Below are 18,677 nucleotides of genomic sequence, written 5' to 3'. Positions count from 1 at the left end.
TATCTTTTGAAAGTCCATTTAATGGCAAGAAAAACGGTATATAATATGTGTGGGTACATTAAATGAGTAAGGGGAAAATTACAGCTAAACACAAACACCGCAAAAATGTAAAAATAGCCTTGGTCCCAAACGGACAGAAAATGGAAAAGTGCTGCGGTCATTAAGGGGTTAAGAGTAGATGTTCTTATTCATTAGAAAATCATAAGGCTCTACTAAACAAATGGGCAAGAGGCTTACATGGCAGCAGCCTTAAAATAAAGGTACATGGAAATCAAAATTAAAGTTTCATAATTCAGACATAAAGTGCATAACACTTTCCAATTTACTTCTTTTATCAAATGTATCAACATTTTTAAAATGCTCAAATATGCCAGAGATAGTTACATGCAAGCAATAGTGTAAATATCCATATTTACATACAGGTCAGGGTATAAATGTTTGCTAATTATTTTTGCACTTTTATGTCCTTTCAAGAAATGTTCCCACTACTGAGGGTACCTTCGTATAGAAAAAATAAATAAAAAATCTGGTAATAAAAGTAAATTGAATTTTTTAATTGTATACTTTATTTGAATCATTAGTTTTTAATTTCATATTCCCTTGAACCCAAACACTAACCGTAAACCCTCACCTTAAAGGACCAGTAAAAACAGTACAATCAGCATAATCAAAAAGTGCATAATAAAAACAAATACAATAACACTTTGAACTTTAAATGAGCAGTAGATATGTTCTAACAAATTTCAAAATTTTCTTTAACTTGCCAGCCCCCTGTATCATGTGACAGTAGTCAGCCAATCACAGAAAGATGTATACACTGTTAACTCTTGCACATGCTTAGTTGGAGCTGGTGCCTCAAAAAGTGTGCATATAAAAAGGCTGTGCACAATTTAATGATGGATATTCTCTTAAAACTACTTGCTCTGTCTGAATAATGAAAGTTTAATTTTGACTTTAGTGTCCTTTTAAGGAAGTGGATAGCGGCTGTGAGATTCCGGTGGTTGCAAGATTATGAACTGACTTGGTGATGTTTGCCACCAATAGTGGGAGCTTGAACATCCTTCAGAAACGTAAATAATAATTGTGATTTAATTATAGTAAAGGAACTTGAACGGCACTTTTTGGCGTTTTGAGTTTCTCAGAAACTAAACAACAGAACATTAAAATCCTATTTTAAAACACTGTAGAAAAAAGTAATTTACAGAGTTAAACTAAACAGCACTAAAGACACTTTGCTCCCCCCTCCCTGATGATGTGGAAAATCCCACGTTGGGCTACAAGCTCTTCCTATGTCTTGTTTAACTAGCTAACCAATCCATCAACTGTGTTGACACGGAAAGCGCTTGTAAATTAAGTCTCCTTTCCTATTACTGTTGGGGTTGAAAGTCTGCAGAAATAAAATATTAAATCAGTCAAATATGAGAGAGAACTGATGAGGAGAAATAGGCACATTTGCAATGTAATTTAAGCACAAAAAAAATCCTTATTTACATATAAAAATACAATCCATGTTTTTTAGCACATAAACTGTAGAACATTTATCTATTTAAATACATATTTCTCATTATTAGAATGTTAAAAAAAGAAAAGCACCAGGGGCGAGATTACATATACAGTGCAGGCTTCAGCGCAAGCGCTGCAACTCACGCCACCCGTAATTTCACCTCGCAAATCGGGCTATCCAATAAACCCCACCGGAAGCTCATAAAGTGCTGTAAGTCTGATAAACTAGTGATGTACAGAAATAAGCGTAAATACAATTTTCTGGAGTCGCTAGTGACTTACAGCACTTTAAAAACTGCCGGCGCCTAAGAAAAGTAAAAAAATATATAATCTCCCGTAAAAGTCTAACACGCCTCCCAAAAATAAGCCCGACACATAAAACCCCTATATCCGCAATCCCCCCTCTTACAACTAATAATAAATGTATTAACCCCTTAACCAATAACCCCCCACAACGCAATATGCCTAATTAAACTATTAACCCCAAATCCGCCATTAACCCACAACGCAAATTTCCTATTCAAGTATTAACCCCTAAACCGCCAAAGCCCACAACGCAATAAACCTAACACCCCCTAACCTAACACCCCCTAAATGAATCCAAATAACCTAAATTACAAAATACTAAAGTTACTATTAAAATAAAAAAACTAACTCTACTTTAAAAATAAAAATAAACTAAGTATAAATTAAAGGGACAGTCTAGTCAAAATTAAAATTCTGGTGTAGACTGTCCCTTTAAGCTACAATTACAGAAAATAAAAAAATCTAAGATTACATAAAATAAAAAACAAAATTACCAAATTTGAAAAAATTATACCTAATCCCTAAGAAAATAAAAAAGCCCCCCCAAAATAAGGTATAATTTTTTCAAATTTGGTCATTTTGTTTTTTTATTTTATGTAATCTTAGATTTTTTTATTTTCTGTAATTGTATCTTAGACTGTCCCTTTAACTTATACTTAGTTTATTTTTGTTTTTAAAGGAGAATTAAACACTAAATACATAGAACAATATTGGAACTATTTAAAGTGAGATGATCTAATGAATTTGAGTATGTAATTTTCCCTTGTAATGTCCCTTTAAAGTGTGCTGGGGGTGTGAGTCAGCGCAGTTAGGGTATAAAGTAATTTGTGTTATTTTCAGGAGTTAGCTTGCAATAAGAGGAGGTTAGGGTTAAACTACCTTAAAGGGTTAACGCAATGTGGAAGATTTCTTTTTGATCCCCTGCATTTTATCTTCCTAAAAGCAGCTATGGAAATAAAAATAGAAACATTAGATGTCCACAGCACTTTCTTAATTATCAAACTTTTATTACAGACAGTATAGCTTGAATAAGGGTTAACTTGAACCCAAAAGGTCGCTTGCCTGTCTAGAATAAAAGTTTGATCATTAAGAAAGTGCTGTGGACCTCTACTTTTTCTATTGCATTTGATTGGGGATTTTTGACAGAGTCCCTGTCTTCATCGGCACTGGCACTCACTACTGCTGCTGTTCAAGTTTGTTGTGATACAGTAAAAGCAGCAATGGAAAGGAGTCAGTGGAAGCAATGCAGGCTAATGCACAGGGTACTGTTTCTGTTATGATATATTGGCTTCTTCAGAAAGGAATAGTTGTTGCTATTACTTCTGCACTGCTTAAAGTGACACTAAACCCACATTTTGTATTTCATGATTCAGATAGAGCATGCAATTTTAAGCAACTTTATCATTTACACCTATTATCAATTTTTCTTCGTTCTCTTGCTATCTTTATTTGAAAAGCAGGAATGTAAGCTTTGGAGCCGAACCATTTTTTATTCAGCACCTGGGTTGAACTTGCTGATTGGTGGCTAAATGTAATCAGCAAGTGCTATCCAGGGTGCTGAATCAAAAATGGGCCAGCTCCTTCGCTTAGATTCCTGCTTTTTCAAATAAAGATAGCAAAAGAATGAACAATACATGATAATAGGTGTAAATGAGAAAATTGATTAAAATTGCATGCTCTATCTGAATCATGAAAGAAAAGAAAATTGGGTTTAGTATAAAATTTAGGTATCCCTTTAAGAAATTCAAATTCTGAGCGGGTTGAGTGTGTTTGCAGAACTATCACTAGATGTAGCAGGTGGTATTAGATCCATACCCATATTTGCTGATGTGTCAGGGAAGTGCTTCAGTGATGGGGTATTTTCCAACAACTATTTGTCAAATACTTTCATTTATAAAAACCCAGAATATATGTGTCAATTTTGACTATTTTTTCATTATATGAACATTCTATTCTGCTGTATGGTTTCTATATCCACTACTGCTCTAACCAGTTTCAAGGTTCCCCCAGGTATTTACTTAGTTCATATTTGCTCAACACGTGTCAAATAAGTCACTATACTAAGCAATGTCAGCCCCTAATAACTAAAGTAAAGACTATTTTGATCAATGTCTAAAATAAAAAGACTGTAAAAAATACTGAAGCAACTTCCAATACTGAAAATGATTCTGGTCCCATTAGAAATAAATTAGAATTTTGTTTTATATGTCATATGTACTCAGGAAAAATGTACTTGTTATCTGAAATGCAAATTTAAATGATTCAGAATGTTTACCCTAAAAGCTGACATTAAGAGACACTAAAGTCAAAATTAAACTTTCATGATTCAGATAGAGCAAGCAATTTTAAACAACTTTCCAATTTACTTCTATTAACAAAATGTGCATAGTCATTTTATATTTACACTTTTTGAGTTACCAGCTCCTACTTGCATGTGCAAGAGTTCACAGATTATACTTAAATATGCATTTGTGATTGGCTGATTTCATTATTATTTTTATTTTTTTGCCACAAACCATACATATATATATATATATATATATTTGTCCTTGAGAGCTTCTCTCTCACGGTAACCCTATTTAGCAAACAAATAACTCTGTAATTAATACTAAGGACAGTAAATATACTTCTCAATATAAAAGAAATCAATATTTTTATAGCAAGGGTTTATTTAGACTACTTCAATATTTACAACTATCTTAGTGGCTGAACATAACTTGCTTGACCTTGCAATAAAAAGTGAATGCCCTTAGTTTTTTTTTATTGCCTAAACACATACTGATTTGTTTTCAGAAGAGGAATAAGATGCCTTAAATCATCCACATTCCATAACAAGAATGTAGTTTAATAACTCTGTTAAGTAGCTTGTTTTCCTCTTCATATCTAGTAGTGGTATGTATGACAACATTGTGCTATACACAGCTGGGCTACTGTACAGATGCATATAGATGTACCACCTTTCTTGTTGTAGTGGCTTATATACTCACCAGTACGACTGGCTTACTCAGGTTGCTGTGGATAGAGTCTTACACTTCGGGTGAAACAGGTCTGGGCTAGAGAAGAGGAGGAGGCAACTGTAAAAATGTAAACAGGAGAACTTCCTGCTTGGGATGTAATTACAGACTTGTTACACTTACTGAGATCTGTTGGAAGGGACTGCAGATAAACATACTGGATGTTAACACACATTCCTGGCTACTGAAAAAGTTAGACACACAGGGCACCCTTTCTAATGTGCTGCTGCCAGAGGGACCAAAAATAGATAGTGGTGCACTGACTGCTCTATAAATGTGCTGGATTGAGATAAGGAAATAAAAAAAAAATGCTATATATAACAAAATGAAAAAAATGTGAAATGGGTAATTACATATAAAACTTGAAAAATTAGAATATTGTGCAAAAGTTCATTTATTTCACTAATGCAACTTAAAAGGTGAAACTAATATATGAGATAGACTCATTACATGCAAAGCAAGATAGTTCAAGCCATGATTTGTCATAATTGTGATGATTATGGCTTACAGCTCATGAAAACCCCAAATCCACAATCTCACAAAATTAGAATATTACATGCAATCAATAAAACAAGGATTGTACATATATTATAACAATATTGGACCTCTGAAAAGTATAAGCATGCATACTGTATGTACTCAGTACTTGGTTTGGGCCCCTTTTGCAGCAATTACTGCCTCAATGTGGCGTGGCATGGAAGCTATCAGCCTGTGGCACTGCTGAGGTTTTATGGAAGACTAGGATGCTTCAATAGCGGCCTTCAGCTCTTTTGCATTGTTCGGTCTCATGTCTCTCATCTTTCTCTTGGCAATGCCCCATAGATTCTCTATTGGGTTCAGGTCAGGCGAGTTTGCTGGCTAATCAAGCATAGTAATCCCACGGTCATTGAACCAGGTTTTGGTGCTTTTGGCAGTGTGGGCAGGTGCCAAGTCCTGCTGGAAAATGAAGTCAGCATCCCCATAGAGCTCGTCTGCGGAAGGAAGCATGAAGTGCTCCAAAATCTCCTGGTAGACTGCTGCGTTGACCCTGGACTTAATGAAGCACAGTGGACCAACACCAGCAGATGACATGGCTCCCCAAATCAACACAGACTGTGGAAACTTCACACTGGACTTCAAGCATCTTGCAGTGTGTGCCTCTCCATTCTTCCTCCATACTCTTGGTCCTTGGTTTCCAAATGAGATGCAAAATTTGCTCTCAACAGAAAAGAGGACTTTGGACCACTGAGCAACAGACCAGGTCTGTATTTCTTTAGCCAAGGTAAGACGCTTCTGATGTTGTTTGTTGTTCAGGAGTGGCTTGACACGAGGAATACGACATTTGAAGCCCATGTCCAGGATCTATCTGTGTGTAGTGGCTCTTGATGCACTGACTCCAGCCTCAGTCCACTCCTTGTGAAAGTCCCCAACACTTTTGAATGACAATCCTCTCCAGGCTGCGATCATCCCTGCTGCTTGTGCACCTTTTTCTTCCACACTTTTCCCTTCCACATAACTTTCTATTAATGTGCTTTGATACAGCACTTTGGGAACATCCAACTTCTTTTGCAATTAACTTTTGAGGCTTTCCCTCCTTATGGAGGGTATCAATGATTGTTTTCTGCACAACTGTCAGGTCAGCAGTCTTTCCCATGATTGTGATTCCTACTGAACCAGACTGAGAGACCATTTAAAGGCTCAGGAACCCTTTGCAGGTGTTATGGCTTAATTAGCTGATTGGAGTGGGACACTTTGAGCCGAGAATATTGCACCTTTTCACAATATTCTAATTTTGTGAGATTGTGGATTTGTTTTCATGAGCTGTAAGCCATAATCATCACAATTATGACAAATCAAGGCTTGAACTATCTTGCTTTGCATGTAATTAGTCTATCTCATATATTAATTTCACCTTTTAAGTTGCATTAGTGAAATAAATGAACTTTTGCACGATATTCAAATTTTTCGAGTTTCACCTGTATGTTGTGTAATTCAATAGTCACACAGAAGGTTTGTATGTACAGTTGTAAATGTTTGATAAAGCAAAGTTTCAAGAGCAGATGTATAATATAAAACCGCACACAGACAGTCCTTTAGACTCAAATGACCAAGAATAATTGTTAAATCCCTCCACAACGTGACCCCGCTCACCTGACGTTCCTCTTTCACCCGAACTTAGTGGCTAGAATGCAGGGAACCTGGATCAGACCAAGTCTACTCACGGACTCACAGCATCCAATTCTTCGTGATCCGTCTCGAGTACCATGCCCGCTTAGCTTCCGCACTGCCGATGTGGTAGAGCGGTCACGTGTGGGTAACGGTCCAATGAGCGACCGGCAATCCCGACAACTTGTCTGATCTTCTGGGTAGTACAGTATCATAACTTGAAGAAGGGCGATCAGACGAGTGTGTTGAATAAAACTTCAAATTTTATTTCACAGGTTAAAAATGAACCATAGAGCCCACAGAACAAAAGAAGAAGGTGTCGTGTATCAGATTGGCTAACGCGTTTCGGCGTGAGCCGTAATCATAATTCAATAGCCAGAATTCCAATAACTATATGGCAATATCTTTTTTATTAATATTACTGTAAATGGAGATTTGCTGTTAATTGTTGAATGTTAGCTTGTTATAGATTGAAGGGACATGGAATTCAAAATCAAATGATTTAGACAGAGCTTACAATTAAAAAAACAAAACAAAAAAACAATTATAAAAAACTGTCCAATGCACTTCATTTTTTCCCCTAAAGATTATTCAGTCAATTGTTAAATCATCTGAAGAGTATAATACACGCAGAAATATTCCTTTCAGTGTATTTTGCTATATGAAATAGCTAAAACCACAACCCATATCAATGGGCTATGCTTTTACAGAGAGCTAACCTTTTATCTTTATGCACACTGGCCTCCTTATCATATCTCTGTTTGTTTGGCCAAAAGTCAGTACTAAGAGAGATCAATTGAAAATTAACATTTTTAATACCTATTCCCCCCATATTGGTAGTATAATTTATTTGTCAGCTTTGTGTTTCTATAGCTTTTTTAACCAGCACTTTAGTATTGGTGGGGATGCAACTTGCAAAACCAGTTATTTCAAATGACAAAATAAAGAAGCTATTTGTAAGCAATTTAATACACTCCAGCAGGTAAAAAGGAAGAATGGGAACACATTACAGGGGAGAAAATTTTAAAGCACTCTGTCCCTTTAAAGGCAAATTTTAACTTCATAGATGTTTATTTTGTCATTCACTTATGCAAAGGTTTTTTTTTTTTTTTTTTTTTGTTAGGGTTTTCTTTTGTATGGTATTATTTCCACTACTTTCAAACTGTTTGAAAGATGACATATCACCCATGTATTTACAGAAAGTTTGTCAAGTCACATAGGTTTTTGCTTTCTCACGTTAGGAACCTGACAAATGAAGGACTAAATTGAATGGTTGCAGTAACATAAAAAAAATGGCGCAATTATTTTCTTGGGCCCCCAAAAGTAACTCTAGTAATCAATAGTAATAATATACATGCTGCACTGTATAATGATTTTTACAATAGATAGATAGACCTGCACTAATAAAAGGCTCCCCTGCATTAGGATTGTAAAAACACCTTTGTTTAGACTGGCTGCTATGGGCCCCCCAGCCCTTGGGCCTTGGTGCCACTGCACCAGTGGTAGTTCTGACACTGACTGGAGTTCCTAGACCAATAAGTCAGGGTCTCCAGAGCCAGTTTATATTTTCCTCAAAACCATTTTTTCTTTTCATTTAAAATAGTTTAACATATATTTAAAATAGTTATACACAATATATATTGTGTCAAGTGAAACCATTTTTATGGCAGCTGGACCAAAGATTAAATAAGCTTATGATCTGCTCCCTCTGGTAGGGCTGAATTATTAAGGAAACAGTATTTGAGGCCAGGTGTCTGATCTGTGCTCTGATGGGACGATGGGTCCTATATAGCAACTGTAGCGCCAGGGGGTTAAACTACGGCCTGGTGTTCAGAGTCAAAAGTCTGATTTGCATGTCCCTCAAAATCTTCCATGTGCTTTCGGGGACAGGGAGATGAGGGGAGTCTTATAGGCAGTGTCTCACAAGTGTTTTGTGGGCTAAGATAGGAAAGGAGCGGCTGGCCATGGAAGTGCTGTGGGTGGAGCAGGGTGTGTTTTGGTGATAAAGTGTTTATCCTACAGCGCCACAATAAACAACCATACAAGCTATACCTCAGAGAGGCGAAATCTCCCAACCAGATTCCGATGAATCGGTTAAACAAAATGCCAAGAGTCAGCGCTACAATATCCCTGTTGGGGGATATGTTGCTTAAGATGGTGTCCACGATCAGTTAATAAATAGATAAATAGTATGTCCTATAGTTCGTGAAGTATATATAATTCATTAAATAGAATACATTTAGTAAAATCTAAAATATAACATTTAATAAGTTTACAATATAAAATAGTGGAAACACATGGTATATATAAAACAGATGAATCTTATATATATATATATATATATATATATATATATATATATATATATATATATATATAAATATGAAAACTATTGAATTGAATACTATAGACAATATTCTATAGTGAGTAGTCTGCAGAGCCTATATTCCTAATAAGGATAATCAACTAAAATAGCGATGAAACAGACTGGATGAGATAATAATAATCAAATAAGTAGTCAAGTAGATCAAACAGTTCTGATATAATAGTCCAGTTAAATGTCCAAATGGGGAAGGGGATATGTGCAAATCCAATAAGTGTCCAATCCTATTTTGGCTAGTTCAGTGTAGATGTTGAAAAAAATGTGTGGGTGATTCAAAAATGTAAAATTCTCACATAAGCTTCAAAAATAAGAAAAAAGTGAAAAAATTGTGAGTGATCAAAATGTAAAAATGAAAAAATATAAAAAGTTAAATGTAGGATGTGAATATGTGTAAGATGGTGATCAACAATAAAAAAGAGAAAAAAATAGAAAAACTGAAAAATAATAGTTGAGGTGTACACCTAAAAATAGTTCCTAAAAAGTTATATCCTTGCAAATAAATCTTTCCAATAAATCCTTTGTGATATCCCAAATTTAGTGTTCCAAAAATAATGTGGTAAGGTCTTGTTAAATGATGGTCCTCTTCCCAAAGTGGATATCAATAATTTATGATGCCATCATGATCCTATAAAAATATATAAAAAGTGGACATAGTGCAATAAAGCTACTGAAAGTGGAAATTATAAGTATTCTACTCACCAGAAAGGAGCCTGAGCCGTAATACCAGTATACAATCAACTTGTTTCGGTCCGCAGGGACCTTTCTCAAGACTGGTAATGGCTATCTGACACTCTCACCTTAAATGTATTGTTTTAGCCAATAAGGTGACTCAAAACTAGCGCCATAAAATTTGCACCTAAAAAATTTGATTAAGTTCCAGTTTATTCCATACCCTAATGTCTCTTGGATGCCCCGGAAGTTATATAGATGGTAGATTGTATTTATCCCTTGTTTGATCGCTACACTATACTCCTCCGTGTGAGTTGACTTACCGGATGTTTGTACCAGATGTCTGATCTAACCGGAAGTGACGTTGTAGCGTGTGCGTGCACTTCCGGTTTGGTGCCGTTTTTGTTATAGCATATGGCGCGTTTATCTTGGCGGCAATGGGCATATGGCTTGAATATGTGGGGCTCATATGGAGAATATAAAGATATAAGAATCCTTATAAAAAATCCATTTAAAAATATAAAGATATGGAAAAGTGCAAAAATAAAATATGAATGGTATTATTGGCTCAGGTTCTCTGGTATAAAATACAATTTGCATGGATTTATTTTTAATTATAATTTAATCATTTCAGTGAAATACAACTAGGTATAATGTTTATCTATAGCGAGACACAGCTGAAATTGTCAGTTGATATACATGTGTTTACACATGATTTGAATAACAGTAAATGTTTCATATGTAACTTATTGGTAAATCGGTTTATACACATAAAGAAATATTGCACTCGATAATAGATTGATATACTATACTTAAAATTTGGAGCAGTTAATATTAAAATTGATGTTAAAAATAGATATTAAAAATAATAATAGAGTGGAACATAGAATAATCTAAAATGAATTGTTTCCATAAAAAATGGGAATTTATTAATAAAATGGTATATTAATAGGTTAAAAAATGGCACATTCCAATATTCAAACAGTGTGGAAAATAAATGGAAATGAGAAAATATATATATATATATATATGAGGAATTTATAAATGACATTGAAATAGAATAGAGAGAAATATGAGACTAAAAATAAAGATAAAATTACTGTTATAAATAATAGCATAATTCTCCCCCATTTTCTATGTTTCAATAGGTATAAGGTTGTGTAGTGTATCTAAGCATCAACTTGTCCTGTATTACCAATCCAGGAGTTGGCTAATAGATTGGGTGATTTTTAGAAAAAACTTTAAAAACTTCCATTTTTTAGGAGGAAAATTTTATTAAATAGAAGATGTTTCTGAACTAAAAGAATGAAAATTGGAAATGAGAGCATATACTTCGGATAGTCCACTTTCTTCACCCCTTATACTCTATTACGGTAGGACGCCTAAGAAAGGTAGAGTGGGTTTGCAGTAGAGTAGATTCTGCTCTTTTCATAATAGATGAAATACTTCTGTATTGCTATTTAAGCCTTTAGGAAAAGTGCAGTCTAGAAGAAAAATCCACTTTGATTCTACTTTTAGGAGTTGTCTTTCAAAGTCCCCCCCCTCTCCAGTTTTTCATTGGTCTACTGATACGCATAGATTTGAAAGATTTGTTACTACCTTTGTGAGTTTCCTTAAAATGTTTGTATAGTGGGAAATCTTCTTTACCCCACTTTATCTGTAAGAGGTGCTTGCGGATTCTGTCTCTAAGTTTCCTAGAGGTTTGCCCTACATATTGTAATCCGCATCCACATTCGATCAGGTATATGATGCCTGTGTCCTGACATCTAATAACTTCTTTCATGTTAAAAGACTCATGTGTGATCTTTGATTTGAAGGTGTGGCTTTTCTTGCCATGTTTACAGGCTTTACATAAGTGACATGGGAAGAAGCCTTTTATTTGTTTACCATATAGAGCATTTATTCTGGTCTTTTTGGTGATTGTGGGGGCAATCATTGTTTTTAGATTTTTTGTTTTTCTATATATAAACATGGGAGATTCGTTTAGATCTTTCCCAATTGTGTTATCCTCTTTGAGGAAGTGCCAGTGTTTTTTAATTATTTTTTCAATTAAAAACCTATTTTCACTGTATTCAGAGATAAAAGGCACCTGTATGGTGTTATCCACTTTCGGAATCTTATCTTTATATTTCAACATGGACCCTCTGTCCATTGTCTCTCCCTCCTCTATTGTCTTATTTATGTTTTTTTCATCATATCCTCTGTCTACAAACCTTTCTTTTAGGATTTCTGATTGTTCTTTCCATTTCGTTATCTCAGAGCAGTTCTTCCTGATTCTCATTAGCTGCCCTTTCGGAATGTTCGATTTCCATCTTTGATGGTGACAGCTGGTTTGATGGATGTAGTTACTGCAATCTACATCCTTAAAGTATGTAGAGGTTGAGAGTTTTCCTTCCTTTATGCTTATATTTAAATCTAGAAAGTGAATGTTGCTCTTACTTATTTTGTGTGTGAATTTCAAATTCAGTCTATTATTATTCATCACACTTATAGTATATTGTAGGTCTTCCATAGACCCACTCCATATAATGAGGATAGGGTGGGTAAAATTGGCAATCTGTGAGAGGAGGTAGGCATCCCTTGCAAAATAGGACATTTGCCTTGACTTAAAAACTGAGGCTGGAATGCTGGGTTACTTGATTGTATTACTTTGGGGTATCGACAGGGGAATAACTACAGGGGTCTCAGAAGTCTCAATTCCCTGCAAACAGCAGTGGCATCACTATTTCTGAATTATGTCTGACACCTCTGTGCTCCCCCCGCAAACCAGACTCACAGTTTAAGGAAAGGGTTTAGATTAGCTTTTAAAATATGGTGGTAGAGTTTTCAAAATGGCTGCCACAGTGTTGCTGTACAGTAAAACCTGCCTCCATATTTGTACAGGAAGGCTGCGCATATTCTCAGGTATGGATTAACAAAAGGGGAAGGATGATTCACATTGATATTGAAGCAGATCGTCTTTCTCCTATTTGGCTGCTGGCTCAGCTTTTGCTGATTGCAAACACCCAGAAAGTGTGTTGTTAAAATGGGACCACCACCTTTGCAAGGTCTAATTATGATCCTGGGTAGCAATCATAAAAGTTTGCCAGATGGGATTGGAAATGGTTAATGTTTCTGTACCACCTCTATATCCCTTAAAGTTAAGTGTAAAAAGGGGGAAACCTTGTCAAGCAAGCCTGTTTACTCACTACATTATGTGTCATATTTAAATGACATTAAATTAGTTACACATTCAGCTAGACTTACATACTTGACTCTACTTGAGGTACCTGTACTGTATTTTTTTTTAGCTCAGCCCACCTACTGCAAACTACTCAACAACACAGAGATTAAAGGGATATAAAAACTAAATTCACCAATCAGCAAGAGCTTCCCAGGGTGCTAAACCAAAAATGGGCCAGCTACTAAGCTTACATTACTGCCTTTTCAAATAAAGATACCAAGAGAACAAAGAAAAATTGATAATATTAAATGTATTTAATATTAAAGTTGTTTAAAATGGCATGCTCTGAATCATGAAAGAAAAAAAATGGGTTTAATATTCCTTTAATGCAAGGTACAGAATATGATACTTATAAAATAATTATATTTCTTTCTATGGCTTGTTCCATTTTGTTAAAAAATGAAGCAGATATGTAAAATAATCTAAATTGTTATATAAGATTATTTGTTTAGAGTAAAGGGAACTAGAGACAGGTCTCAGGAAATTATGCATGCAGAAAATGAGCAAATAACTCTTAAACAGACTAAGAAGGAAATGCAGTGTTAGCATTTTTTTTTCTCCCATGAAGTTAAGAGGAAACAAGAATATCCCTTTTCATACCTAAATATTAGTCAGCTGATTAAAAATACAAGCTCATCATGCATATACTCAGAGGCTGCATATACACACAGAAATTTGCACATATATAATCTGGATTCTCTTGCAAAAGTGAACAACTCCTGCTAAAATAATTTTCTTAAATATGTTTCAATGTAGTATTTAAAAATATTTTAATTTTTGAGTTAAATAGCATACTGTATTTATACATTTTTTTATTGCAAAATATGAATATATTATAATTCTTTTGTATGTATATAACCCTTTGATCTAAGTTTTTCCTATAAGAAATCAATATATAAGGATTTATCATTACAAGGAAGATCACATTTCAATATTTGTTATCTTTTTACCTATATTTCAAATTCCGTTTCATCTTACAAAAAATAAAAAATAAATTATAGATTATTTCTGCACTTTGATGTATCTGTTAATTTCTCCTTGTTTTTGCATTTTCAATGCAGCATCAATAGTTTTATTTGGGGCACAATCCTGCCACCTAGTGTTTAATGCTATTAAATACTATTGTATATTAACAGGAAAAGACGATTATATTTTAGAATTAAAACATGGATTTAATTTTAAAGGGTTTATCCAAAATGCATTCCCATTTTACATTAGTTGTTAACAATTTTCAGTATCAGGGAAATGTATGTATAGTATTAATCAAATTAAAGTGAGTTTTACAAACTCTAGGATTTACTATTGAAACAAATTAAGGGCACTTTCATTCATGAAGTATAAGATACTTCATGTAGAAAGCTCCTTTATTTGATTCAATCGATCGTCTTTTTAGCTGCTACAGCAGCCCATGCCTAAAAAAAATTTTGTCTAAGAGGTGACGTTTTCACCTCTTAGCCAATAGGCGTGCGGTAAATCTGTCTTGGCGCCCATGGGAGCCGGATTTAACGCACTGTTATTGGCTAAGAGGTGAAAACATCACCTCTTAGCCAAAATTTGTTTTAGCCGTGCTCTGCTGTAGGAGCTAAGAGCGGCGATCGATTGAATCAAATAAAGGAGTTTTCTACATGAAGTATCTTATACTTCATGAATGAAAGAGCCCTTTATTTGTTTCAATTGTAAATCCTAGCGTTTGTAAAACGCTAGGATTTACTTTCACTTTAAGCTTAAAAAAATAGTACACACAATATTTTGAGTCAGGGAGATACATATTTCCAGCCGTGTCTGATTTTGCCAAATTAAGGGCTAGCTGTGAATGATTCTGTACACTTTTAAAGCAAATACTGTACATACTTTTATTGTATCTTTTTAAATTGTACCTTTTTTATTAGATAAAAATATTGTTTCACAAATGTATTAGTATCTTATATTTTGATACACATATAACATCACTATCACATAAGCAATTTATGCTTTCACATTAATTCTAGTTTCCATATTTTAGCGATGATAGATGAATATTGACTATATATTTAAACACATATAATAGTCAGTTATAAGCAGACAAACACGCAATATTTATACATTCTCTATGCTTTTTTAGCGCTATCCCATAATCCCCATTTTTTCGTAAATCAAATACTGTGTAGTATGTCACTGTTTCTTGCAACACACAACATTTTTCAACAGTTTCCTCTGTATTTTACAAAAAAGATAATATGACATGCTTATTACAGATCACAAACTTTTTTTCATAGTATGCACTAATTTGCCATTCTAATGATAACAAATAAGTGGCTAGATTACGAGTCTTGCGTTAGGGTTAAAAAGCAGCGTTGAGAGGTCCCAACGCTGCTTTTTAATGCCCGCTGGTATTACGAGTCTTGCAGGTACAGGTGTACAGCTCACTTTTTTTGGCCAGACTCGGAAATACCGCAAATCCACTTACGTCAATTGTGAATCCTATATTTTCAATGGGACTTACATAGCGCCGGTATTACGAGTCTTCCAAAAAGTGAGCGGTACACCCTCTCCTGTCAAGCCTGGTACCGCATTTTAAAGTCAGTAGTTAAGAGTTTTATGCTACGGCGTTGTACCATAAAACTCCTAACTAAAGTGCTAAAAAGTACACTAACACCCATAAACTTACCTATTAACCCTTAAACCGAGGCCCCCCCCCACATCGCAAACACTAAAAGAAAATTTTTAACCCCTAATCTGCCGAACCGGACATCGCCGCCACTATAATAAATATATTAACCCCTAAACCGCCGCACTCTCGCATCACAAACACTAGTTAAATATTATTAACCCCTAATCTGCCACCCCTAACGTCGCCGCCACTATAATAAAGTTATTAACCCCTAAACCTGTCTAACTCTAACCCTAACCCCCCCTAACTTAAATATAATTTCAATAAATCTAAATAAAATTACTACAATTCACTAAATTATTCCTATTTAAAACTAAATACTTACCTATAAAATAAACCCTAGCGGCTAGATTTAGAGTTCTGCGGCCAAAGGGGTGCGTTAGCTACGCATGCTTTTTTTCCCCCGCACTTTTTAAATACCGCTGGTATTTAGAGTTCACAGAAGGGCTGCGTTAGGCTCCAAAAAAGGGAGCGTAGAGCATATTTACCGCCACTGCAACTCTCGATACCAGCGGTGCTTACGGACGCGGCCAGCTTCAAAAACGTGCTTGTGCATGATATTCCCATAGGAAACAATGGGGCTGTTTGAGCTGAAAAAAAAACTAACACCTGCAAAAAAGCAGCATTCAGCTCCTAACGCAGCCCCATTGTTTCCTATGGGGAAACACTTCCTAAGTCTGCACCTAACACTCTAACATGTACCCCGAGTCTAAACACCCCTAACCTTACACTTATTAACCCCTAATCTGCCGCCCCCACTATCGCTGACCCCTGCATATTATTATTAACCCCTAATCTGCCACTCCGTACACCGCCGCAACCTACGTTATCCCAATGCACCCCTAATCTGCTGCCCCTAACACCGCCGACCCATATATTATATTTATTAACCCCTAATCTGCCACCCCCGCTATCGCTGACCCCTGCATATTATTATTAACCCCTAATCTGCCGCTCCGTACACCGCCGCAACCTATGTTATCACTATGTACCCCTAATCTGCTGCCCCTAACACAGCCGACCCCTATATTATATTTATTAACCCCTAATCTGCCGCCCCCAATGTCGCCTCCACCTACCTACAATAATTAACCCCTAATCTGCCGACCGGACTGCACCGCTACTCTAATAAATGTATTAACCCCGAAAGCGAAGTCTAACCCTAACACCCCCCTAAATTAAATATAATTTAAATCTAGCAAAATAAATTAACTCTTATTAAATAAATTATTCCTATTTAAAGCTAAATACTTACCTGTAAAATAAATCCTAATATAGCTACAATATAAATTATAATTATATTGTAGCTATTTTAGGATTAATATTTATTTTACAGGCAACTTTGTAATTATTTTAACCAGGTACAATAGCTATTAAATAGTTAATAACTATTTAATAGTTACCTAGTTAAAATAATTACAAAATTACCTGTAAAATAAATCCTAACCTAAGTTACAATTAAACCTAACACTACACTACACTATCAATAAATTAATTAAATAAAATACCTACAAATAAATACAATGAAATAAACTAACTAAAGTACAAAAAATAAAAAAGAACTAAGTTACAAAAAATAAAAAAATATTTACAAACATTAGAAAAATATTACAACAATTTTAAACTAATTACACCTACTCTAAGCCCCCTAATAAAATAACAAAGACCCCCAAAATAAAAAAAAATCCTACCCTATTCTAAAATTAAAATAGAAAAGCTCTTTTACCTTACCAGCCCTGAAAAGGGCCCTTTGCGGGGCATGCCCCAAAGAATTCAGCTCTTTTGCCTGTAAAAAAAAAACATACAATACCCCCCCCCAACATTACAACCCACCACCCACATACCCCTAATCTAACCCAAACCCCCCTTAAATAAACCTAACACTAAGCCCCTGAAGATCTCCCTACCTTGTTTTCACCACGCCGGGTTCACCGATCGATCCAGAAGAGCCTCCGATGTCTTGATCCAAGCCCAAGCGGGGGGCTGAAGATGTCCATGATGCGGCTGAAGTCTTCATCCAAGCGGTAGCTGAAGAGGTCCATGATCCGACTGAAGTCTTCTATCAAGCGGCATCTTCAATCTTCTTTCTTCCGGATCCATGTAATTCATCCCGTCGACGCGGAACATCCATCTTCACCGACGACTTCCCGACGAATGACGGTTCCTTTAAGGGACGTCATCCAAGATGGCGTCCCTCGAATTCCGATTGGCTGATAGGATTCTATCAGCCAATCGGAATTAAGGTAGGAAAATTCTGATTGGCTGATGGAATCAGCCAATCAGATTCAAGTTCAATCCGATTGGCTGATCCAATCAGCCAATCAGATTGAGCTTGCATTCTATTGGCTGTTCCGATCTAGTCGTAAGATAGCTACAATATAACTAATAGTTACATTGTAGCTAGCTTATGGTTTATTTTTAATTTACAGGCAACTTTGTATTTATTTTAACTAGGTACAATAGTTATTAAATAATTATTAACTATTTAATAACTACCTAGTTAAAATAAAGACAAATTTACCTGTAAAATAAAACCTAACCTAAGTTACAATTACACCTAACACTACCCTATAATTAAATTAATTACCTAAACTAAATACAATTAATTACAATTTAAAAAAAATATCTAAAGTACGAAAAAAAAAACACTAAATAATTACAATATTTTTAAACTAATTACACCTACTCTAATCCCCCTAACAAAATAAAAAAGCCCCTCAAATAAAAAAGCCCTACCCTACACTAAATTACAAATAGACCTTAAAAGGGCCTTTTGTGGGGCAT

General features: G+C 35.2%; 1 protein-coding gene across 1 annotated transcript in view; it reads right to left on the bottom strand.

Annotated features, from left to right (window-relative positions):
• The window catches only part of LOC128648165 (solute carrier family 66 member 2), a 199,920-nt gene extending 195,068 nt beyond the window's left edge, over positions 1 to 4,852 (bottom strand). The window contains exon 1 of the mRNA XM_053700827.1: positions 4,797 to 4,852. The gene's annotated coding sequence lies outside the window, so the exon portion shown is untranslated. The remainder of the gene's footprint in view (positions 1 to 4,796) is intronic.
• Positions 4,853 to 18,677: the final 13,825 nt, after the last annotated feature.

Source organism: Bombina bombina, chromosome 1 (assembly GCF_027579735.1).
Source record: "Bombina bombina isolate aBomBom1 chromosome 1, aBomBom1.pri, whole genome shotgun sequence".
Classification (NCBI taxonomy): Eukaryota; Metazoa; Chordata; class Amphibia; order Anura; family Bombinatoridae; genus Bombina; species Bombina bombina.
The sequence above is the reverse complement of the archived record's forward strand: the minus strand, read 5'-3'. Positions and strand labels throughout refer to the sequence as shown.